This window comes from Hakea prostrata, chromosome 1 (assembly GCF_041222555.1).
Source record: "Hakea prostrata isolate BN-2017 chromosome 1, UWA_Hpros_2, whole genome shotgun sequence".
NCBI classification, from domain to species: Eukaryota; Viridiplantae; Streptophyta; class Magnoliopsida; order Proteales; family Proteaceae; genus Hakea; species Hakea prostrata.
The window spans coordinates 69,383,194-69,408,808 of NC_142600.1; the positions used below are offsets into that span (position 1 = coordinate 69,383,194).

At 35.4% G+C, this 25,615-nt stretch overlaps 2 non-coding genes and 1 pseudogene across 3 annotated transcripts; all 3 read left to right on the forward strand.

Annotated features, from left to right (window-relative positions):
• The first annotated feature begins 2,493 nt into the window (after positions 1 to 2,493).
• TRNAG-GCC (transfer RNA glycine (anticodon GCC)) lies at positions 2,494 to 2,564 on the forward strand. The gene has a single exon. It is a non-coding gene; the product is annotated as a tRNA-Gly (tRNA).
• Positions 2,565 to 9,235: 6,671 nt separating this feature from the next.
• TRNAG-UCC (transfer RNA glycine (anticodon UCC)) lies at positions 9,236 to 9,307 on the forward strand. Its single transcript has one exon. It is a non-coding gene; the product is annotated as a tRNA-Gly (tRNA).
• A 12,604-nt stretch (positions 9,308 to 21,911) lies between these two features.
• LOC149029641 (growth-regulating factor 7-like) lies at positions 21,912 to 23,431 on the forward strand (annotated as a pseudogene). The gene is made up of 3 exons (XR_016172738.1): positions 21,912 to 22,075; positions 22,154 to 22,507; positions 22,666 to 23,431. The product of XR_016172738.1 is annotated as a growth-regulating factor 7-like (transcript).
• Positions 23,432 to 25,615: the final 2,184 nt, after the last annotated feature.

Below are 25,615 nucleotides of genomic sequence, written 5' to 3' on the forward strand. Positions count from 1 at the left end.
TAGTATCGTCATTGCGTCCTTGCCTTTCTTCATCTTTTCTTGGAGTTTGTGTGAACAATTATCATGATTGAAATAACTGATGGACACTTTCAAATCTGTCATCCCAATGTCAATGACAAGTTTTCCTTTTGACATGCTTTCTTTGAATTATATTACACACAATTTTAGCATCCTGATCCCAACTGTGTATTCCTTGTTCACTTCCCTTCTCATCTTCTCCTCCACACATGTACAGGTACTAATTTCTTATTCCTGATATTCTACGATTAGAACTTCACAAGCACAAGGGCATGAGAACTGCTTTTTTTTCATTTTCCTGCTTGGAGTAGAGACATATTAGCATAACATGGGTCTAAGAGTTAGCCATGAGAATAGTTTCGCACTGTAGACTAGTAGAAAGAGAGCTAGAATTACTGGAAAGCTGCCGTGGAGTTGATCACTAGCTTATTATGGTGAAGATGTTTGAAAAGTTCAATTCATTGTTGTCAAGGTGGCACCTAGGTAACCAAGTGCATTGTTCGCCTTGTGGGTTTCACCTTTCTTCTAGGACACTGACCTGGTTTCCAGAACCCATGAAAACTACGCTTGGATTTCTATGCATGGCTCATGCTTTGAATCCAGTATGACCTCGAATAAAGCAGACCCAAAGGCAACAATCCATGTAAACCTGTCCCATTTAGTTGGACAAGGCTGAGTTGTAATATGTGTTTAACAATACAAAAGTCATACCCAATGCATGAAGTTCCTGCCACTGCAAGGTTCATGGAGGGTCATAAACTCATAACATACTCAGCCTTACTTTTACCGAGAGAATGTTTCAAAACTTAAAACCCATGAACAGTTATATTGGTCGAATGAAGCAACTTCACCATTGCGCCAATGCCCATCCTTATTCACACTGTTAAAACATCAAAACTGAAAAAACAAAAATCAAAAGAGAGAATTAAGGGAATATAGGAGAGAAAGTGAGGCTGCTAAAGAGAACAACAAATGATGGTTGCATCCCCCTCTCAGATGTTACTTACAGGAAAAATCTGAGTACAAGCCACTTTCTATCCAGACTAAGGAGACCAACAGAACCATACTACAAGAAGAAACTAGGAAAAGAACAAGACGAGATAATGATACAAGTATAGACTCCACAATAGAAGGAATCCATCTGTTGTGTTTACGATAATCAAGATTTTCACAACGTGAACATTAGCGACCATAAGCTTCTTTTGAAAAGTTGATAATGATTGGAATAATGAGAAGTAGAGGATCCAGCAGTCACAAAGACTTCAATTTTTTGACATAATAAGCAGTATTTTGTTTGCAAATGATGGAAGAGGAGAGAGAAGGTCCAGATATTGGGAAGAGGAGCGCTGCTCAGAATAGGGAGACTTTTCTAGCAGTTGCTCTGGCAAGGGAAGGTGGGTGATGAACGGGCTACTCAGGCACCACTTAAGAAGATTGACCTATGCAAGGGGTTGTTGGGGGAGGATCAAATTTTTCAATGGATAATCTTTCGAATCCAATTCAGTCAGCAAAATTCAGGCATATTGTCATCCCTAGCTCAATCAGCCAACAAGGAACGGCGCAATCTTTACAAATTTTCATTATTTGGTAGATTTGATTTTCTTTGTCGTGGTTATGGGAATCAATCACCTATTTTACTTGATCCACAATCCACATCAGTTTTTTACGTCATCGAATCTACCAAACCCAATAAACCATGTCCTTCACTAGACACTTCTTCCCTCTAACGGATAACATTTGATCGTGGAGTCCAAGTCAAACTCAACCACTACATTTCCAAGGTAACTTCAAATATAAATATCCATACTTTTGCCAAAGAGGAGGTAAGCTTTTTTTTGAGAGAATCACTCCAGCTAACTATTGGCTGGTTGCAACTTGTTTTCTTCAACTGACTTGATCGACGGAGACGTTTCTCGACCAACCTGATCAAATACGTTCTTGCAGGTACACTTGATCGAGCAGTCGAGCAGGATTTTACAACAACACGTAGGTAGCACTTCCTTCTCATGCTCAAATTGTTACCTACTGTGATGCCTCTTAGTAATTTCATCTCATGCACCCACATGTTCCACCAAGATATGCCATTGGTTTCTCTCTTTTTTCTGGGTGATGTTACTTCTGTGGTAAAGTGACACCCCATATAATAATCATACTTGTAAGATTTGTTTCTCCATATGTGGGATGAAGCTATTGACTAAAGAGGTTCAAATCAGAATTACCTTTTTTCTGGTTTGCAAGGATGGTGACCACCAGTTCTATCATAAGACCATTACTACTGAAACCATTGTTAAAATCTGACCAAGGACTCTCAACACTAGAAGCTTTGTTGTAAATTGGAAAAAGGTTTACTAGATCATGAATGAATTAACTCTCTAAATTTGGTGAGTTTGGGTTTTGAAACTCTGTAAGTTATCCAACCGTTGCCTCTAGAATTGATACGAAAAATTCTTTATCAATCGAAGTGCAACCATCCCTGCACCAGTGGTCTAGTGGTAGAATAGTACCCTGCCACGGTACAGACCCGGGTTCGATTCCCGGCTGGTGCATGTCTTTTTTTTCGTTTTACTTTTTTTCTAGAAAATCATAACAGGTGATAGGCTGTTTGGTTACATGAATACACAGATATTTGATTCATGAATGTGAAATTTACATCCATTTGGTATGGGTGAAAATTCTAGATTCATGAAATCTTTTTTTTCTTCTTGGTTTGGTGTGAAAATTCCTGATCTTTTTTTTTTTTTTTTTTTTTTTTGGGTAAAGAACTGAATTCATTTAAAAGAAAAACCCATGGGATACAAAGTACCAATAACATCAAAATGCAAAAGCCAAAGAACAAAAGGGGGGAGAGAAAGAAAAAGAAGAAGCCTGAGAAGCAACAGCATAAGAAGCTAATCTATCAGCTACAAAGTTGCCTTCTCTATGTGTATGATTTACAATTAAAACATCAAATAGTGAGAAAAGACTAAAGATATCATGTATGTAATGACTGATCATCCAAGGTAGAGCATCTGATTTGTTTTTAATCAGGCTAACAATAGCTTCATTTTCAATAATTACTTTCTTTAGATTAAGGGAGATAGTTAGCTCCATTCCTTCTCGAATTGCAGTAGCTTCCATTTGAATGGCTTGTGAGTTTCCTCCTTTACAGTAAAAATTGAAGAGAGTATGACCCAAGTGATCACGAGCAATACCACCAAATCCAGCCTGGAAGTTGTTGGAACCCTTGCTGATTGCAGCTCCATCAACATTGATTTTAATGAAATGCAGAGGAGGTGCTCTCCATTTGATGCTTTTGAACTCTTTTCTTGATCTGCTATGTTGATGAAGGGCTAAATGCTCTGCAGCTATTGATCAAGCAGATCTCCATATATGATATGGATTACTCACTGGTCTAGAGTAAACAGCATTATTGAAAGCTAACCAGATGTGCCACAGCATAAGTAAGTGTTGTATGAGTTTCTCCAATTCTAGATTCATGAAATCTAGAATTCATCTTTTTACAATAAAAACGTGAGTCTGTAAATTTATTGGTATACTTACTTTAAAAGCTCTAAATATTTGCTCATTTACAAAAATCATGTCAACGAAATAGTTTTTCCAGATGAATTCACAAGTTCATGTTAATCAAACAGTTAATTTTATGAATTATGACTTCATAGATTTGAAATCTCTAGACTCAAGTAACCAAACAAACTCTTTAAGTATTATTTTCCTTAATACTAATATTACTATTAGGTAAGTGTCACAACCTGAGGTTGTTTGTCACATACTTCTATTGGTAGCCTTATATGTGATATGCCCATGCAAAAGCATAAGCCGGTCTTTAATTGTAATAGCACATATAATATCTTATAATTAACAATGGAGATCAGGGTTTTGGGAATTCCGATCCCAACTTTGTGTTCCTTTGTCTTTTCTCTTCACTGCTCCAATTTCTTTCTTTTCACACGTGTCATATTAGCATAAGGTGGCCTAGGATTTAGCTATTAGAATAATTCAGACAAAGAAATAAATAAATAAATAAAATAGTCAAAGTATCAAAAGCACTGTAGACTTGTAGAAAGAGAATCAGTGTCCAGCAAGAATTTTAGGAGAGCTGCCCTGAAGTGATCAAGGTATACCTCTGTTCACTTTGTTGATTTCACCTTTCTTCTAGGTCGTTGACATGGTCATTAGAACCCATAACAATTATGCTTGGATTTCTAGCATGGCTCAAACTTGGAGAACTTGAATAAAGCTGATTGGAGCCGAGCTTAAAGTATCGGTATCGAGTATCGGATTGGTCAGGTGATTTTAAGAGACGTATCGTCCTGTATCGAGTATTGTATCGCTCTAGCTAATGTATTTTAGTGTAATTCAATAGAGAGACGTATTGAGATGTATCATATCGGTTGTGTCAAACATGGATACGTATCGGCTAGTATCATATGGTATCGTGGGATACTTTAAACCTTGGATTGGAGGCAAAGGTTCATGTAATCAATCCCATTTAATTGGACAAGGCTGAACTATTGTATGTGTTTGGACAATAAAAATAGTGTACCTAGTGGCTGAAGCTCCTATCGCTATAGGTCTAAGAAGGGTTATAATGTATACAGCCCTTTACTAGGCCATCTTTTACACAGAGGTTGTTTCCGAACTCAAGCCATGAACAATAAAGCTAGTCATAATGGAGCAACTTTAATATTGCATGAATGTCCATCCTCAGTCACATGTTAAAATCTCATAATTAAAAAACAATAATCAAAAGAGGGAATAAGGGAAATATAGAAGAGAAAGTGAGGCTGCCAAAAAGATCAACAACTGATGTTGCTTCCCCCCCCCCCCGGATCCTCATCCCGTCGGGAGCACAGTTTGCCCCGACTCCCCACCACACAAACACGTGGGGCCCACGACGGCTTCCCAACCACACAAACACGTGGGGCCCACGACGGCTTCCCAACCACACAAACACGTGGGGCCCACAAGTGAAAAACACTTTTTGAAAAAAATTATAAAAAAAACTACAAATTTTCACCTATGGGGCCCACGTGTTTGTGTGGTTGGGAAGCCATCGGGGAGCAGTCTGTCCCCCGACGGGGTGAGGATCCGGACTCGCTCCCTCCCCCAACTCAGATGTTATTTATAAGAAGAAATCATACTACAAGCCAATTTCCTATCTAGACTAAGTAATAAACCAAAACAAAACACATCCTTATTGCAACTACAAAACCAAACTAGAGCAGGTCTCTAGCAAAAGAATGTTAACAAGATGACATAATGAAATACATATAGACTCCACGATAGAGGAACTCTATCTGTTGTGTTTATGGTAATCACAACTTCCACAACATGAATATTACCGAGGATAAGCTTTTAATATTCAGTACCAGCAAAAGTTATAGCTAATAGACTTTAAACTGCAGCAGAGCTATAATAAAAATCCCTTATAGCTACAGATAATTAGCTACGACTTTTTTAACCGAAGCTACAAGTCTCTTTTAACTATTATTTTTCCATGTGTTGTAATATAAAATCGTTATTGCTGCAGTATATGAGAATTGCAGTAACAAATACATGTATAGATGTGATTGTAAAAAGTGTAACAAAAAATTTTAGTAATAGAAAATATTTTTTACATGGAATCTAAAACCGTAGTAATATATTCACTCTAACTACAAAAATATAACTACGGTTATGTGTTGCAATAATTTAAGATATTTAACTATAATACTCAAAACCGTAGTAATAAAAAAACACTTTAACTGCTGAAACATAACTACAGCTAAAATCTGTAATAGTAAGCAGAACTTATTATTGTGGAATTAAAAGTGTAACAACATCGACTTTTTTAAGTACTAAAATAAAATTGCATTTTTTAATTGTAGTATTATAGTTTATATAATAATTGCATTATTCGAAATTGTAGTAACAATTTCTTTTTACTCATGGAAATAGAACCACCGTTTAAAATTATAGTAAACATATTCCCTCTAACTGTAGAAGTATAACTATAATTATGTATTACATTAATTTAAGATATTTTAAACTATGATATTCAAAATTGTAACAAAACTAAGATATTTTAGACTATGTTTTAAATGTATTTAAATTTGTTATAAAAGGTGCATTCCTAGGTATTTAGTTGATGTTTTGGCAAAAAGAAGAAAAAAGAGTATTGTAGTCGAGATGCAAGTAAGTTGGTCTAAACAAACCTCAAATCTAAAAGAAAATATTCAGAATGATAAACTTGACAAGTATAAATTATCCAAGTTAAATTATAATGATCATAATATCTAATGAAGCTATGATAAACGAGATAACTTTTAGGATAAATATCACTTACCTCCCCTCTTAGTTGGACAAATAGCACTTACACCCCTTCTTAGTTGGGTAATATCACTTACCTCATCTCTTACCTAACAAATTTATCAAACACCTCCCTTCTGTTAATTTTCTCAGTTAAACTTAACTTTTACCGTTAAATATTTTCTAAAATCCCAAACTACCCTTGGCTAAAAATATATTTTTATTTTAAACCCTAAATTACCGTAATCACCTTAACAGTTAAACTACTAAATTACTTTCAATTAAAATAGTTATTAAAAACCAAAACACCATTGTTAAAACCCAAATTATCTTTAATTATTAAAAGCCCAACATACTTTTTTTTTTTTTTTAATTATCAAACACTTAAAAAACACGTACTACTATCAAGTAAAATTAAAAATGCAATTAAGAAAAGAAAAAAAAAAAAAGGTATGTTGATAAAATTAAACACGTACTACTATTTTGGGTTTTTTTTAATTGTTTGATAATTTCTTCTTCTTTTTTTAAATAGGGTATGTTGGGATTTGATAATTAAAGATAATTTGGGTTTTAACTATGGTGTTTTGATTTTTTTAAAATTATTTTAATTGAGGGTAATTTAGTATTTTAACTACTAGAGTGATTATGGTAATTTAGGGTTTAAAATAAATAAAAAAATTTAGCCAATGGTAGTTTGGAGTTTTTGAAAAATATTTAACGGTAAAAGTTAAATTTAACCGAGAAAGTTAACAGAGGGGAGGTGTTTGATATATTTACTAGGTAAGAGGGGAGGTAAGTGATATTATCCAACTAAGAGGGGGTGTAAGTGCTATTTGTCTAGCTAAGAGGGGAGGTAAGTGATATTTACCCTAAATTTTATCATTTCTCAATATATATAGTCAAATTATATAATTATGTTGATAATGCATTGACTCCAATTATGGGTTTCATACCATCAAATCATGAATTTTTTTATTTCCCTTATACCGAGTAGATTGCTTTTTCTTAGGGAGTAGGTGAGGATTTGGGGAGGAATGAATGATTGCAAAATATGAATTGTTGGAGTTAAGTTTTTAAGGACAAGATTATTGATGTATTAGGTAATAGGGTTTGGGTGAGCATTTAAGTACTTATTGCATTTGGATTTTAAACAATTTATTGTATTGAATGAGTTGTTATTATTAATTATCGGTTTGATTTGAAATGTGTTATATATTGAGTGGATTATTTGGATTCATGAAAGGTATATAATAAAAAAAGTTTGCAGATAAATAAACGCAACTATAAATTTAGGGTAATTTTCATATGCACCTCTGAGGTTTGGTCTATGTCATTTTTAGTCCAAAAAAATTGAGATTTTGCATATGCCTCTCTTGTACTATAGGAAAATTCAATTTAAAAACAAATTATTGTTTCCATAATCAATTTGTCCTTATTCTTTTTTTTTAGGCAAATTTCATTTGGACCCCTTGAAGTTTGGTTTATGTCATTTTTAGTCCAAAAAAACTGAGACTTTGCATTTGTCTCCCCTATACTATAGAAAATGTCAATTTAAAGACAAATTATCACTTTTATGACCAATTTGCCTTTCTTCTTTTTTTAATTAAATTTTTTACATATACATCCTACCTACCATGAAACTCGTGACTCCCCTTTTAGTTCAAAAATTATAAAAATGTCTTAAAATTCAAATAAATTTTAAAATATGACCAAAATACCTTTATATATTAAAATCACTCAAGTACCCTTTAGCTTAAACGTTATTTTTGGACTAAAAAGAGAGTCACAAGTTTCATGTTAGGTAGGATGTATATGTAAAAAATTTAATTAGAAAAAGAATAAGGGCAAATTGTCATAAAAGTGATAATTTATCCTTAAATTGACTTTTTATATAGTATAGGAGAGGCAAATGCAAAGTCTAAGCTTTTTTGGACTAAAATGACATAACCCAAACCTCAAGGGGTCCAAATGTAATTTGCCTAAAAATAATAATAATAATGGCAAATTGGTCATAGAAACAATAATTTGTCCTTAAATTGACTTTTTCTATAGTTACAAGGGAGGTATATGCAAAGTCTCAATTTTTTTGGACTAAAAATGACATAGACCAAACCTCAGGAGGTCCATATGAAAATTACCCATAAATTTATTAAAGCAAATAATATATTATTACATATTTGCAGGAAAAAAAAAACTCGTATTTAAAAATATATCGCTATAAAATTATAAATTTGTTACAAAAAATCTGTAGATATTAGTTGTGGAAATATCTACAATTAAAATATCGTTGTTATAGCTGAGCGACAAAAATATCCGTCATTATAAATTAGCCACGAAAATGTCCATAACTACAATTTTTGTAGTTATAGCTTAGCTACAAAAACATTCATAACTATATTTTTTTTACAGTTATAGGATAGCCGTGGAAATATTTGTAGAATTGTAGCTATAATATGTGTAGCTAGAAGTTAACTGCAAAAACATCTACAGTTATATTTTCTGTTGTTAGAGGATATATAACCAAATAAACATTTGTCTCTACAATATATGTAGCTAGAAGTTAGATGCAAAGACATCTGCAACTAACAATCTGCATCTTTAGATAAAGCTACGGAAACACTTGTAACTAAAAAACTATAACTATGAACAATCTTGTACATGCAGTATTTTATGTGTAACTACTGCGTTTGCGACAGATAGTAAAGCTCAGGTAATCCGTAGCTATAGGCTATTCTATGGGTTTCTTTACCTTTTACTATGAAAAATTCCATTGTTATACGCCCTTTTTGTTACAGTAGTTTTAAAGTGCAAATTATCATTTCTCTTTAACAGCAATCAAAGTGAAGCTAGAACAAATATTGAGACATGGGATGTTATTGAACTAAATGATATTTTAACTTTGATACCAAATGCAATTAAAAATAAAATAGCGTTTGTAGTCCAACGGTTAGGATAATTGCCTTCCAAGCAATAGACCCGGGTTCGACTCCCGGCAGACGCATGGAAAAAGATGCCAAGTATTATTGCTTTTTGCAAAAGCGGTGTCACACACCCAAGAAAGAACTAAATAGACCTTGGCATAAGATTAGCACAAAGGATCTCCCTCAAATCCTCATGGGGATCCAAAAAGAACACCAATGATTGTTGGGCAGGGAGCCCCCACACAACCCCACCATATATCGAATGCCTAGGCTCTCCACCAAACGCACACTCTCCAAAATCACTAACAGTTCGGCCTCCACCACCAAGTTAGCTTGAATCCTCTTCACAAAACCTCCCAAAAATATCCCTTCACTATCTTGGATAACCCCTCCAACCCAGTCACCTCCTTTCCTTTCAAACATTGCATCCACAATGCATTTGAAGGGGAGCTCACAAGGGTGTTCCCACTTGGTTGCACTCCTTTGCCAACAATTTCATTGCACCTGCAAACAGCATGGCTCCCAAGCCTCCCCTCACCGAGGCATAAAGACCATCAATAGCACCCTTCACATCAATCGGTCTCAAAAACTCATGATCATAATATTCTTGGTAGTGCCAAAACCAAAACAAATATAGGGCGCAAGCAAAAGACTCCGACCACGCCTTACTCCATCCCCCCCTTTAGTCATAGATATTACCCTTAACCCACTCCTCAAACGAGCACCCAAAAAAAAGAATGGTGGCAAACATCTACTGTACGACTCCACACTCCTTTAATGGCACAATAGTCCCTAAGAGCATTAATAGTGTCCTCTCTCATGGCCGTAGACAATTCACATATCTCATCAGCCACCAACCCCATGCTGAACTTCCTCTCATTTGTAATTATCCTCCTCAGACCAACCAACCAAACAAAGAAACAAATTCAAGAAGGAACTCATAACTTCCAAATCGCCTCCCAAAACTTGTTGCCCAAATTTAAATGAGGTGAGCAGATTCCGCAAACAGAACCTCATACGCCAATCTCAAGTCTTAGGCGGATAAACATGCTCAAGTCTACTAGTGGCTTCTTGGTTAAGAAAGTTCTCCACTTCTCCCCACTTCCACTCGCCAAAGTCATCCACAAAATCACTAATTGAATTAAGCAAAATCTTTTTTGGAGGCGCCTACTCAACAGTGTTGATAGGGCACCACTCTTGCTCAACCTAAGGAATCCACCAAAAAAGCGTAGAACAACCATCACCAATAATAAACTTACAATTTCTGATAACTTTAGGAAGCACTCAGCAAATCCTTTTCCATAGGACAGAATCTGCTACATCCACCTCAAAAGGAGAGCGCCGGCATGAAGAAAAATACCTAGAATTGAGAGCCTTTGCCCACATAAAATCTTGGTGTAAGAAAACCCAAGCAAGTTTCATCAAGAAAGCATCATGCATTAACGATAAATTCTTAAACCCCAAACCTCCATTTTCTTTAGGGCAACATAAACGTTCTCATTTAACAAGATGAATAGGGTTCTTGTCCAGAGTATCCCCCCACACAAACCCACAGGCAAGCTTCTCCACCTTGCTCAAAATTCTCTTTGGGATAATACAACTATGCATATTGTAATAAGAAAGAGCCATAACAATTGACTTTGCAAGAGTCACTTTGCCTGCCAAAGAAAGAGAAGACACCTTCCACCTGGCCAATCGTTCCTTAACTTCGAAATAATAAATTTATACATTCCCTTCTTCCCTCTGCCACCCATCACTGGCACTCCTAGATAGCGCCCTATTTCTTTAGATTCAGAGAAGCCACTGAGATTAAGAATTTCCTTAGCCTATGCAAGAAGGATGCCCTTAGAGAAAAAATCCTAACCTTCTCCACACTCGCCTTGCTTCTTGAGGAAACACAAAAGTTGTTAAGACAATCAAGGATTACCCTCATTTGACTAAGAGAAGTTTCTATAAAAAGAAATGCATCATCTGTAAGCATGAGATGAGAGATCACCATTTCCTTCTTGCCCAAACGAATTGGTTTACATCCACGTCCTTCAACGGCATCTTGAATACAATGAGTATGACGCTCCATGCAAAGCACAACAATGTAAGGGGAGAGTGGATACCCTTGCCTTATGCTCCTAGAAGTCAACAAGTACTCCGTGGCCACCCTGTTCCATAAAATGCTAAATCTGGAAGAACACAAAGCATAATTGTCCTAACCAACACATCTGAAATACCCACAAATCTGAGAGACTCCTCAATAAAGTCACATATTAGCCTTTCGTAGGTTTTCTCCAAATCAATCTTGACAGCCATATAGGCCTTTTTGCAAATTTTTTGGCTCATGTAATGACCACCTCCAAGTAGAAGCTGGATAGAAGAAATTAATTATTATTAATATTATCCACGTAGAAGATAGATAGAAGAAATTAATTATTTTGTGCTACAATGCTAATCCAAGTACCCAGTTGCCATTGTTTCAGCTAGATTCCATTTTAATTCCCAACCTCTAAGGGCCTGTTTGGTTACATGAATCCAGAGATTTCAAATGAAATCTCTGGATTCATGAATCTGAGAATTATACATGTTTGGTTGTAAAAATCTCTAGATTCATGAAATCTAGAGATTCACCTTTTTACACTAAAATCGTGAATCTGCAGATTTATGGGTAAGGGGTGAAATCTAGAGATTTCAAAAAAGCTATACATTTGCACATTCACAAAAATTACATCGATCAAATAATTTTTTAAGATGAATTTACAGATTTCATTCCACAACCAAACATTTAATTTTATAAATTATAACTCCATAGATTTGAAATCTCTAGATATTTGAAATCTCCAAACTCATGTAACCAAACAGGCCCTAAAACAATCAACCCATTTTTTCATTGTGGGCTTAAATTTATATGTTGAAGAAACATGCAAGGTTCTCAGAATTGAAGAGAGAAAGCAATGTGAAGTAGGGCGTTGTTTCTCGTTTCCTCGTCTGGAATGTTGTATCCTCTTCAACAGCTTCAAAATTAACAGCTTTCCTTGTTCAATAAGCTGAAAATGGAGAATCATAAAGTGTAAACAAAGATGTGGGAGAGTAGGAGAGCACTTTCACAATCAATCGTTTTGGATCTTCCGTGTAACGTCTCTTGTTTGAGGCTGAGTCAGGTTCAAGATATTTTTTCCTCCCAAGGAAAACAAGTCAGGTTCAAGTTCATCTTCGAGGTCTTTATTGGCCGGTAGGTGATCACGATGGCAGCGATGTCATGGGAAGATAATCGATTAGGTTTTTATTTTGAATGGTGGTTGAGGGTTGGTCCAATGAACCGGCTATTCTTATCGGTTCTCAAATTAAGATGTGTATTTCCAAATCACATATAATCATAATCTTTTTTCTTCTTTTTTTTTTATTCCCTAAACTTTCTCCTAAATTTTCTTTTTTTGGTTTGCCAAAAACCGGTTTTATAAACCGGTGGTTCGACCCGCGTCTCACACCTGGCTGTGGTGGGTGAGTCTCCCAACGGGGATTTTTTGCATCCACAAGGATTCGATACCGGAATCTTGCTTAAGCGAACCAAGCTGCTTACTATTTGGACCAACCCCCGTTGGTTAAATTTTCTATTTTTACTAATAGCAATTTAAATCTTGTTTAAAATTTCAACTATTGATTTTATCAAATGTAAACATAATCATTGAATTATTTTTTACTCCCTCAACTTTCTCCTAAAGTTTTTAAATTTTTTTTTTTTTTTAATATTAGAAATATAATGCCATCTGCATGGATTGAACCCAAAACCTCTCGAGAAGTATGGATCTTTACCAGTCAACCAACCTTGCATTGGCAAAGTTTTGATTATTACTAATAGCAATTTAAATTTTAAGTTTTATTAGTTTGATGTTTCGAATTTCAACCATTGATTTTATCAAGTCCAATCATAGTCATTGAAATTCTTTTTTTTTTTTTAACTTAATTTATGAAAATTAATTGCTGCATATTTAGTTAATAGACTTCAAATTCATCTTTTCTCCCACAATTTCTTCCCACCTTCTTTGTTTCATGATTTTTAAAGTTTTAAATGATTACAAATCTAATCATACAATTTTAGCCCATATACTTTATTTCAATATAGTTTTTATAATTTATTTATAATTGTGTTATCTATATTTTAGTCATCTTTTTAATTTACCTAAATTTTTAATGTGGGCCTCACGTCAGAATATGGTGAAATAATTCAGAAGTGAGACCCACAATGGGTCCCACAATATGTGTTGTAAAAAGGTGTCAGTGCTCGCCCGATAGAGAAGTGATCGAGACTCGTTATTCACCCCACCACAATGTTCAATCGTGGCTCTGTCCCTGACTATTTGGGTATTAGTTGATGCAATATTTCATTGCTTTTAGCCTTCAATTCTCGCACTTTTCCTGTTGCTTTAATTACTAAAAAAATCATAATTGACTGTAGGTTTACTATTATGATCATAATTGAATGTAGGCATACTATTATGATCATAATTGACTGTAGGCTATCATATGATCCAGGAGAATGTCTATTCTTACATGGGAGTTATAGTTTTACATGAAATTTTGTTGCATCACTTTTCTGAGAGAATAATACACAGGTAGTCCAAATTGTTACCTATTGGGATGCCTCTTAGTATCTTCATTCCCTTTTTTTTTTTAGAGAGCAATACCTTAAATGAGGTGAACGCAATTTCTATTAAAACACAACCTTAATAGGAAAAATGGTTGAATAATTTCATATGAGAGGACCTCAAATATATAGGCAACATACATCCCATGCTATTAGGTAACAATGAACAATAAAAGAAAAATACAAAACATGGAAATACAACAATATGGAGATGTTTGTATAGAAATACAATATATGGAAAGGATTCAATAGAGAAACCAATCAAGCCAAATAAGGATACTGATGAAATGGAAGAATGAAATGGTATGGAAAGAATTCGAATGGGAGGAAAGATGAATGGAAGGAATTCAAATAAGATGAGAAAATAATAGGAAAGAATTCAAGTCAGAGACAACTAGGAAAAGGATGAAAAATCATCCTTATCACGCCTAATACACCCCCTCAAGTTGGAGAGTGAATGTCAAGAACTCCCAACTTGCCTCTATGACTGAGAAACAAATCTTTTCCAAGGGTCTTCGTGAAAATGTCAGCAACTTGGGCAGCACTAGTGGTGGAGGTGGGTTAAATGAGACCATTTCAAACTTAATCGCAAACCATATGACAATCAATCTCGATGTGCTTAGTGCGCTTGTGAAATACTAGTTTCGCAACAATATGTAAAGCAGCTTGATTGTCACAAAATAAAGATATTGGTCGAGGGACCATGACACCAAGATCTTTGAGCCATGTAACTAACCACATGAGTTCACAAGTGGTGATGGTCATAGCATGATATTCAAACTCAGCATATGAGCGGGACACAATGGCTTATTTTTCAGATTTTCAAGATAAAAGGCTGGAACCAAGGAATACATAATATCCAGTGGTAGATTGTCGAGTCATAGGGCAAGTTGCCTAATCTGAGTCACAATAAGCACAAATAAATAACTCACTGTCAGTAGATAAAAAAATCACTTGTCCTGGAGTGCTATGGAGGTAACGTAGTCAACGATTAGCAACATCCATATGAGGTTTTTGAGGCTCGTGCATGAACTGACTAAGAACATTCACAGTATGAACAATATCTAGGCGAGTAATTATGAGATAAATAAGTCGATCTAATAACCGACGGTATGGTGTTGGATCAAGTAAGGGCTCACCATCAGAAATAGTCAACTAGAGGTATTGTTCCATTGGAAATTGAGTCGGATTAGCACTTGTAAAACCAACATCAGTTAAGATGTCCAATGTATATTTTCGTTGGTTGATGAAAATACCTTTCTTGGATTGTGCCACCTCAAGACCAAGGAAATATTTAAGCGAACCAAGATCTTTAATCCATAAACGTTGTTAAAGAAGGGATTTTAAGTTGGAAATCACAGTGTGTCCAGACCCAACAATTAAAATGTCATCAACATAAACAAGTACAAAGGTAAATGAAGACTTAATTTGTAAGTAAAGAAAATAGAGAGTAATTTGCCTTAGATTGTGTATATCCAAGATCAATAAAGGCACCAAAAAGCTTGGAAAACCAATTACAGGATGTTTTGTTAAGCCCATACATGTGATTTGTACAAGCGACAAACCAATTTGTCCCCCTTTCAATGATAACCAGGCGGAAGAGTCATTTATACCTCTTCATCAAGATCGCCATGAAGAAAGGTGTTATTAACGTCCAATTGATGCAAGGACCATTCTTTGATAGCAACAATGGCAAAAAATGTTCTAACAGTAACCAACTTAGCAATTGGGGCAAATGTCTCATGGAAATCAACCCCCTCAATTTGAGTACAACCCTTTGCCACCAAACACAATTTATAATGTTCAATTGACCCATCTAAATGTCATTTGATTTTGTAAATCCATTTACAACCTATGGGTTTCTTGTTTAGGGGGTAAAGGTATAAGAGACCAAGTCTTATTAAGTTTAAGAGCTGCAATTTCACTATCCATTGCTTCCTTCCAATCAAGTGAAACAATAGCCTTAGTAAAGCTTGTAGGTTCAGTTATAGCATTTAGGGCCTTGAGATGCCTGAAAATGGAGTGAGGATAATCTATAATAAGATTAGAAAAAAATTAGTAAGAGTGAGAGTACCTATGCGGAAGGAGGAACTTGGACATCCATGGCATAACAATGATAATCTTTAAGATGGGGTGGCGGTTGATGAACCCGAGATGGCCGAGAGATGGTGGTGGATGGGAAGCCAATTGGGGAGAGGGTGTGGTGATAAGGGTAGATCCAACAAAATAGATAAACTATCAATATCTAAAGCAGCAATGGGTAAAACAGGCAATAATGGAGATGGTAATTTTGAAAAAAGAAAATAATCTTCAACAAATGTAACATCACGACTAATGTAAACCTTATGTGTTTGTAAATCATAAATCGTATACTCTTTTTGTGCATATGGATACCCAATAAAAACACCTAGAAAATGCTCGAAGATCAAATTTATGACAAATTGATGAATGGTTATGACCATAACAAAGGCATCCAAAAGTTCGAATATAAGAATATGAAAGAATCTTGCCAAATAAAACTTGAAGTGGTGACTTACCATGTAGTAGTAGGGTGGGTAAATGATTAATTAGGTAAGCGGCTTTCAAAACACAATGACCCCAAAACTTATGAAGTAGACTTGCTTGAAAGGATAGAGCATGGGCCATATTAAGAAGATAGCGGTGTTTGCGTTCAACAACCCCATTTTGTTGAGGTGTATCAACACAACTATGTTGATGAATAAGACCATGAATTGTAAAAAAATTCATTTGAATGGTAAATAAAAAACTCACGAGCATTATCAGTTCAAAGTTATTTGATTTGATATCCAAATTGGATTTTAATCATAGCAAAAAAATTCCCTTAATCAAGACAAAGCATCAGATTTACGATTTAACAAAAACACCCAAGTGCATTCAATAGTTAAAAAATATATTTTGCACCACAAATTGAGGGAACGAAATAAGGTCCCCATATGTCACAATGTATCAACTCAAAACAAGAGGTGGTAGAAATTGTACTAGATGGGGAAAAAATCGAGTTTGCTTAGCCAAAGGGCAAATAGAGCAAACACAATTTTTATGAAAAGAAATATTCGGATCCAAAAGTGCAATATAACTAGAAACTTTTAAAGATAGATGGCTTAAACAAAATGCCAAAGGTCCTTGGCGGGAAAAACAACAGCAACAACGGCATGATCCAACTCCAAATAATAAAGTCCATTATACCCCTTACCTAGCCCAATCCTCTCCTTGGTGTGTAGGTTATGTTTCATACAATGATCAGGATAGAAAGTTAGGAAACAATGAAGTTGTTTAGTAAGTTGAGTAATAGGTAACAAATTAAAACCAAATAAAGGAACATGTATGACGTCCTTAAGAGGTAAAGTGGATATGGGGTTGCAATTCCCAATATGTGTAACATGAACAAAACCACCATTTGGAAGACGAATTGATTGAGTGTGGGGAACAAGACTATCCAAATGAAATAAAGACAAATCTGAAACCATATGAAGATTGGTGCTAAAATCAATAACTCATAGAGAAGATACTTTACCTACAACATTTGCGAATGGTGTAATGTTACCAAATTCCAACAGAGAGGAGTTTATGATACTAATATGTGGTGAAAGATAGTGCAATAGCATAAGGGACCACAGTTGCAACAAGAGAGTGAACCGTTGGAGACAACGGTGCGGTGGACTTTGTATCACATTTGGGAGGATACTCATGTTTCTTAAAACAATGAGATTTTGAATGACCATTCAAGCCACAAAAGTCACAATGATAGTGTTTCTTGGTACTATTTTTGGAACTATAACAAGAAGACGTGGCAACCAAGGTAGAGTGCATGAGAGCGGAAGCAATAGCCTCATGAATTGTGCGATAACACTCCTCTTGAAGTAAGAGAAAATAAGCACAATTCACCGTCGACAAAGGGTCCATCAAAAGTAATTGGCTAAGAAGTAAGCCGTAGGAATCATTAAGTCCCATCAAAAATTCAAGAAGATGAACTCTATGAATAAGATCAAAATGCTTATTTAGAAGACCACATGTGCAAGATGGTAGATCATTATACAAAGAAAACTCATCCCAGAGCCCTTTGAGAACCGTATAATAAGAAGCCAATGAATACGTGCCTTGTTAATGGGTGGAAATGGCACAACAAATTTCAAAGATACGGGGTGCATTTTATTGAGAATAACAAGTCTCAAGGTTGTCCCAAGCCTCATGAGCAGTAGAGGCACAAAAGATACTATGAGCAATATTTAGAACAAGAGCATTGATGAGCCATGAAAGAACCATACTATTACAACGGATCCATTAAGAAAGCAAAACTGAATCAAAAACAGATTTTGAAAGAGAGCTGTCAATGAATTGAAGTTTGTTTTTTGCTTCGAGAGTCATATGCATAGTGCGTCGGCAAGTCAGATAATTATCACCCTTCAATGGTTGGGTGACCAAAATGGCACTCGGATTGTCTGAGTGATGAAAGAAATATGAGGAGGAATCAAAATCAACAGACTTAGTATTGGTAGCCATTGAAGAAGACGTGGTTAATTAAGATGCAAAATCATGTTTTAGGCTGAGACCATATTAAGACAACCTCAATAGGAAGAATGTTTGAATAATTTCATTTGAGAGAACCTCAAGTATATATAGGCATCATACATCTCATATTATTAGGGTTTTTTTTTTTGGTAAACACTTTCATTAAGGTTGGGCAGAAGCCGAGGCTGAAGGATGCAGCCAAGGAGTGGAAAGAGGCCACACTGTCAAGCCCGCAATCGACAGGGCTTTCCTTGCTAGGACATGAGCAATTACATTGTTCGACCTAGAGATTACATCAAACCGACATTCAAGGAAAGCAGTTTGGAGTGTTCTAATATCCGAAATTATAGGATCAAGGATCAAAGGAGCCCCACACAATCAAATTAAAAAGCTCAACACAATCAAATTGAAATACCACACAATCGATACACTCTCCAATTGCATCCAGCATAGCCAATCGTAGTGTTAAAGCTTCACCCACTATGGCAGTTTCAAATTGAGCGTGTGTAGGTATAGCTTTCACCATGACTCCATTACCATTGTAAAAAACATAGCCCAAGCCCATACGATGATGGGCCATAAGGAGGGAAGCATCATTCTGAATCAAATAGCAGCCCATGGGAATAGCATGAGAAGAGGCGATCACATATTGCCGAATCACATTAGATCTTTGCACAGGTGCCCTGCCAATAGCAACCTCTTTCACTTTCCAGAACTGTCGATGCAGTTCACTTGCTCTAGAAACCATATTGTTAGGTAACAATGAACAAAAAAAGAAATATATAAAATATGAAAATACAACATATAAAAATATTTGTATGAAAGTACAATACTTGAAAAGGTTTCAATAGATAAATCAATCAAACCAAATTAAGATACTGATTAAATGGAAGGATGAGATGGTATGGAAAGAATTCAAATGGGAGGAAGGATGAATGAAAAGATATCAAATAAGATGAGAAAATAATTCAAATCAAAAACAATTAGGGAAAGGATGAAAAATCATCCTTATCACGCCTAATAACCCATGCACCTACGTGTTCATGCAAATATGCATTGGTTTCTTATTTTTCCTCGCCAATGTTGCTTATGTGATAAAGTGACATCTAACGATCTTAATCTTAAATTTTGGTTCTTCATATGTGGAAAGAAGCTATTAAGATGTTGAAATATAAATGACATTCTTTCCGGCTCGCATGGATGGTATCCACCAGTTCTATCATAAGACCATTATTACTAAAACCATTGTTAAAATTTGAATTTATGACCTGGCAAAGCTTGAACTGACCCTCCCAACAAAAAAAAACATTACCCTAATTTTGATTTCATGTTTGAGTTTCCATGATAGTAGATTTATTCCAAGGTAAAAATGGAATTCTGGTAGGCAAGGGATCAGACGGCTGGCATTAATGATTGAGAGGTGGAGGTGGACCAGGTGGTTGGGTTAGAAACACACATTCATTGATTGCATGGTATGATATGATATGATATGGTCATTCTTTTGTATCGTATAGATGATCAGATGGTACGGTATGGTTTGTTTGGTGTTGGGTGGTCCCGTTGCCAACTTGCATGTCAGAGCAAATAAAGTTGCATGTGTGGGTTAACCACGGACTGCTTCCCACCGCCACTCCCTTCTTCATTTTCTCAGACAGGAAATGAGAGTGTCGCGTAAGGATCCATCAATCGAGAGTGATTGACATACGGAAATATCATGGATGGGGCCATCTGCAATTATAATCATCACCCGACAATATCACGAGTAATGAGTGAGTCGTGTGGCCCCTTTGGATAATTTTCATCCTTTCAAAAATTACTCTAATGGCAATGGAGGATTAATGGAATAATTAAGAATTTACAAGTCATGCGTTCAGCCCTCTTGGTTGCATATCTAATTTTTTTTATATAAAAAACGCCCTTATATTAAGAAAAAATAATCTCTTATCTTTTAATAGTAAAGGATTTGATGAAGAAAAGAAAAAAAACCCTAGAATTAAGTGTTGGAATTACATCTAAATTAGAATTTTTCCCCTTTTGCATTTTGATATTTGAAACAACGGTTCTAAACCATTGATAAGACCCAATGTGATGATATTATCATTACAAAACAACCATAGCATTCATGAGTGTGAATCATCTTCCCTGAGGAATGATCTCTTATCGGTTTTACAATCACAAACTATATGGGGCCCATAAGTAATCACCTTAATCCTGTGGGCCTCCTTGTAATTTGTGGTTAATAACCGACGGAGAGCACTCTTAGGGGAGATGATCCGGACTCAACAGTCATATTGGGTTAATTTTTTACTTCCACTATTTCACATTCCAAAAAATATTCTAATTTAAGGGTTCTTGGTTTGGATGGATAAAAGATTTGGACCCTTCTCATAATTTTTCACGAGATATTAGGAGAGGCCTCAACTTCGAGTTTAGATAAAGAGTCGGAGGTGGAACTTTCAATGGGCTCTCACGAGCTCCTCATAATATGTGGTCGAAAGTGTCATAAAAATACAGACCTCTACTTTAACTGATAGAGAATCCAAACTCTGATCAAGTCTGAGTTGTAGAATTGAAACGTCCTTATATGAGTATAGGATTGTCAATTTTGGGATCAAATCATAAAATTAAACCGAACCAGCCTATTAAAAAAATGATTTATTTGGCTTTAAGCCCAAGGGACAAGCTCCAAGGCTTTGAACAATTGAACCTAATTCAAATCCAAGCAAAATTCAAAATTTTGTTAATAATCTATGTTTTAATTTAGTGCTTTTAGACCAAATTATTGGCATCCTTATTTTAACCTCTGATAAGTCATTTTTTGTATAGAAGTGTCATAGACTTTGAAACTATCATGCCAGAGTTCTGAAGTACTACAAAAGTAGTTTGTATTTTTAGGTCCAAATCATCTCTTCATATAGTGTTCCCTTAACATTTTTTTACTATAATTTATCAAAAAACAACATTTTTATCATATATTTTACGCAAAATTTACATTTTAAAATTAGAAAAATAATTTAAAAATAATATTTTCAGAAAACTTTACTTAAATTTCACACAAAATTTGAAGTGAAAAAAAAAAAATAAGGGCACATATCGAGCATTTCTCATCTCCCAAAGAAAAAGGGCTCGACTTCACTCTCAGTGCAATAATTTTACGGTATAAATTTTGATCTCGTTTACTTACTGCAGTGTTGCACATTAATTGCATAGCACCAAACAATTTCTAAAGAAAAGATACCAAAATGCAAACCGAACGGTCACGGGTAGGATGGTGACGCTCCCACGCCAGACCTGCCTCTGAGACCAAATTTCTGACGCATGTCAGACATTGCTTCGTCATATGATGATCAGTGACGTGTATTTTCTCTTCTTATCTATACAGAATTACAAAATCACCCACGGATGCCACGTCAAAAGCTGAGCATGTCAGAGGCACTGAGACAAGAGATAGCTATCTTCTCAAGGGAGGAGGGGTAGAGATTCTGAGAGACCGGTTAAGACTCCAGAGTAATCTCTCTTTATTCTTTCTTAAAGTGGTTTTGGCTTTTATTCTTCTTTCTATAAGTTCTTCTGTTCCTGTTCATTTTCCCTCTGTGAACTGCAGAATTCAGATCTGTTGCCATTGCAGGTTCAGAGTCCTTCTTTGCATCTGCTGGCGTCTTCAAACTCAAAAACTATCTTCTGGGTTTGAACTTGAATCAGATGCTATGTAATGTAATTATGTAGGTTCAAAACCCACCTTCTAAATTTACTCTTGTTGCAGGTTTTGCAGGTACTGTCTTTCCCACCTGCCGTCCTCCACTGCACTAATGCATGCAACTCTCAAGCTTTCCTTGATTTGATGTTCTCATCTTAGATTTTTTTGTTCATTTTGAGGGAATGGAAGATGAAGGGTCATCCTTGATTGGGCTTGGACTTGGGCTTGGGCCTGGGCTTGAAAATGGAAAGCCTGGGTTCACCTTTCTACAGTTGCAGGAGCTAGAACTACAAGCTCTCATCTTTAAATACATGGTTACCGGCGTTCCTGTCCCTTTTCATCTCATTTTTCCTATCTGGAAGAGTGTTGTGAGCTCCTTTGATGGTATTAATGGCGGAATCTATCAACATTTCCCTAGCTGTAAGTCTCAAAAAATCAAAACTCATCTGGGTCTGCGTGGTTTGGTTCAGTGGTTTCGGTCTCTTTTTGTTTAACTTTTTTCGTTTTTCCAATGAAGATCGGAAAAAAAAAAAAAGAAAAAGCTGTTTCTCATCTGGGATTTGTTTTTTGTTTTACAGTTTTAGGTTGCGGTAGTATCTGCTTTGATTACGGAAACAGCATGGAACCAGAACCAGGGAGGTGTAGAAGAACGGATGGAAAGAAATGGAGATGCTCGAAAGATGTAGTTCCTGATCAGAAATACTGTGAGCGGCATATGCACAGAGGCCGCAACCGTTCAAGAAAGCATGTGGAAGCTTCTCATCTCACCACATCTACAACTACTACTACAACAAAGAAGATAAAGAACAGCACTGGGAAGTCAAGTTCAAGCACAAATCTCTCTCTTTCAGATCCAGAAAGTCTTCAACTGGTAACCAACAACAACAACAAATGGCATCACCAACTCCACTGGGAACAGCAACAGCAATTACAGTAATGTTTCTTCAAGCTTGGGTTTCTCTCCAAAGAGTGTTCTTCAGAGTAGTATCTCTAAGACAGAATCACCTGTGTGATTCGGAGAGGGTTTTGCAATTTGCATACATGGGGTTTTTTGATTTCTTGAGATCATTTTGTTAAAAGACTCTGTCACAGACAGGAGAGGCACAGTCCATCAGATTCCCCTCTACCATTTTAGCAACTTTCCTAAAGATTATCAGGTATATGATCAAGTTTTTATTATCTTCAAAGTTTTACTTCACCCAGATGAGAAGATTCAGAAGAACGGCATTTGGATAATTGGCTGCTGCCCTCAGAGTGATAGCAGCAATGTTCCTCCTACCTTACTGTGTTAAATCATGAGATTTGAACAAGTTTTAGTACTGTGGCTAACATGCTTAAGATGCTAACATTGTACTAGCCATAATGGTCTAAAGAAAATGCATGTTTATGAGATATGTCCATTTTAAAAGTGAGAAAATTCTACAGGACAATGTTACTTCTCATCTACATTAATATCAATGCTGGTGTTGAAAACAATGTTAACAGGCCAGTATTTGCTAGTGTTTGATAAATTAATGAGATCATCAATTACTATACATGTGCATATAAAGAACTGTGTAATTTTTATGATATTTGTAATCATTAAGAACTTGGGAAAAAATGCTGATGTTAAAGGAAAAATAGAAATGCTGGGCTACAGATTTGATACAATGGAAACCAAAGAAAAAATTTTATCAAGAAAAAAAGAAACAGAAGACAAGCAGCGAGTAAGAGACTGTAAGAGACCCTAAATATCGACAAAACCTTAGTTTAGAAGTACTCAACAAATGGCTTATATACTGAAATGTTTTGTTTATCATTTTTTTCTCCTCCTCTATAAATTTCAGTTTGAAAGAAACCACATTTTCAAAGGCATCTTCTTAAAGGCATTGATACCTGCAGTCCCCAACAGCATACATAGTCAAAGCAGCTGCGTTTATCTCACCATTGCACAAGCTTTATATTCCACCATGTTTGTAAGACACACCATGGGATTTTAATCTTATGGTAAGATTACAACAGTCGCATATTGATGCTGTATCCACACTCATTCCGAAACACTTTACCGTTGCATATTAATGCTTCATTCACATTTGATCCAAAACCTTGTACTTGATCTTTCCCATCCCCATATAAAAACTTTTAACTTGGTCTTCAGATTTTCTCTTTGATTCAAACAAGGCATCAAAACTATTGATCACATGGTATTCAGAATCCTTGATCAACCTCACCTACTCAATCGTTGGTGGAACTTAGGTGGATTTCCGTAGGACATCTATTAATTAGCAGCGTAAGAGACCGTTCCACCCTTCTTATTACAGTACCACATTTTTAACTATTTGAAGATCTTGTCGAGCTTACCTTCTACCCCTCATTTTCTATTCAGGTTGATTTCTCTCTCATATCTTCTAATTTACATATTTTGTCATCTGCATGAAAATTAAACCTTTCTTATGAAAACAACCCAAAAAAACGGCAATGTTGACAGATTTGGTCTTGCTAAGATAACCTTTTGTGTTCTAAATTTCTATTTTTAATGACAAGAATAAATTATGTCTCCCCTAAATATTCAATATGAATAATTTAAGATTACAAGAGACTCACTTAAATATATTACGTATAGGATAGAAAGATTTCTTTTCAGAAGTTCCAGGTCAAAGAAACAAAAGCAAATTGATTGAAAGATACATGGGCTAAGGAAATAATCCATATTTGTTGGCAAGTGCATTATAACTATGCAGCATACATTTTAATAATGTAACTTTTATTATTAAAGTGAAAAATCTTATACTTACAATTATACTTAAATTTTTATGATTTTCTCCAATATCTTAGTGTTATCAATTGAAGGTTCATCATTATAATCTTTTTCCATCTTGTAACAATATACGCTTAAACTCTTATGGGAAAGGAGAATACCCTTTTTTTAGAATGAATATAATTGTAATAGTAACATGTATCATGTGAATGGCTTTTTACATTTAATGTTCATAACGAACACATTTTGTTATGTTCATAATCAATGCATGTTTTTTCTTTATTGGTATTCATCAAATCAATCATAATGATTGGAGGCCCACAAGCCCTAAGGGAGGGAAAGGTGTGGTAGGGACAGAGGTTTGTACCAACTTCCTTGAACTTTTTTTTTGGTAAACAACTTCCTTGAACTTATAGGATGCTTTTCAATGATAAAATACAATAAGTAATATAGATGCTTTTTTTTGATTAAATTTACAATGTGTAATATACATCTTCTCAAGATAAGGATTTATGTTCACAACAGTCACCTTCACCTTCTTGAACCCCCCCTTCACCTCCCCCAATAAAAAATAAACAATATAATGTTATGCCAATGCAAGTCCAGTGTGTATGAACAAGGCCTTTAATATTAGGAAGTGAACAATAGCATCCATCTCCCAAGAATAAAAGCAAGCGTACTTGTGCTAAAGATGTTAGCAAAGACATGTATATATATCATAGATAATGCTCTTGACCTCTATTAAGTAAGATATTGTGACAGTAGAGGATGTGCTTCTAACATGGCAGTCG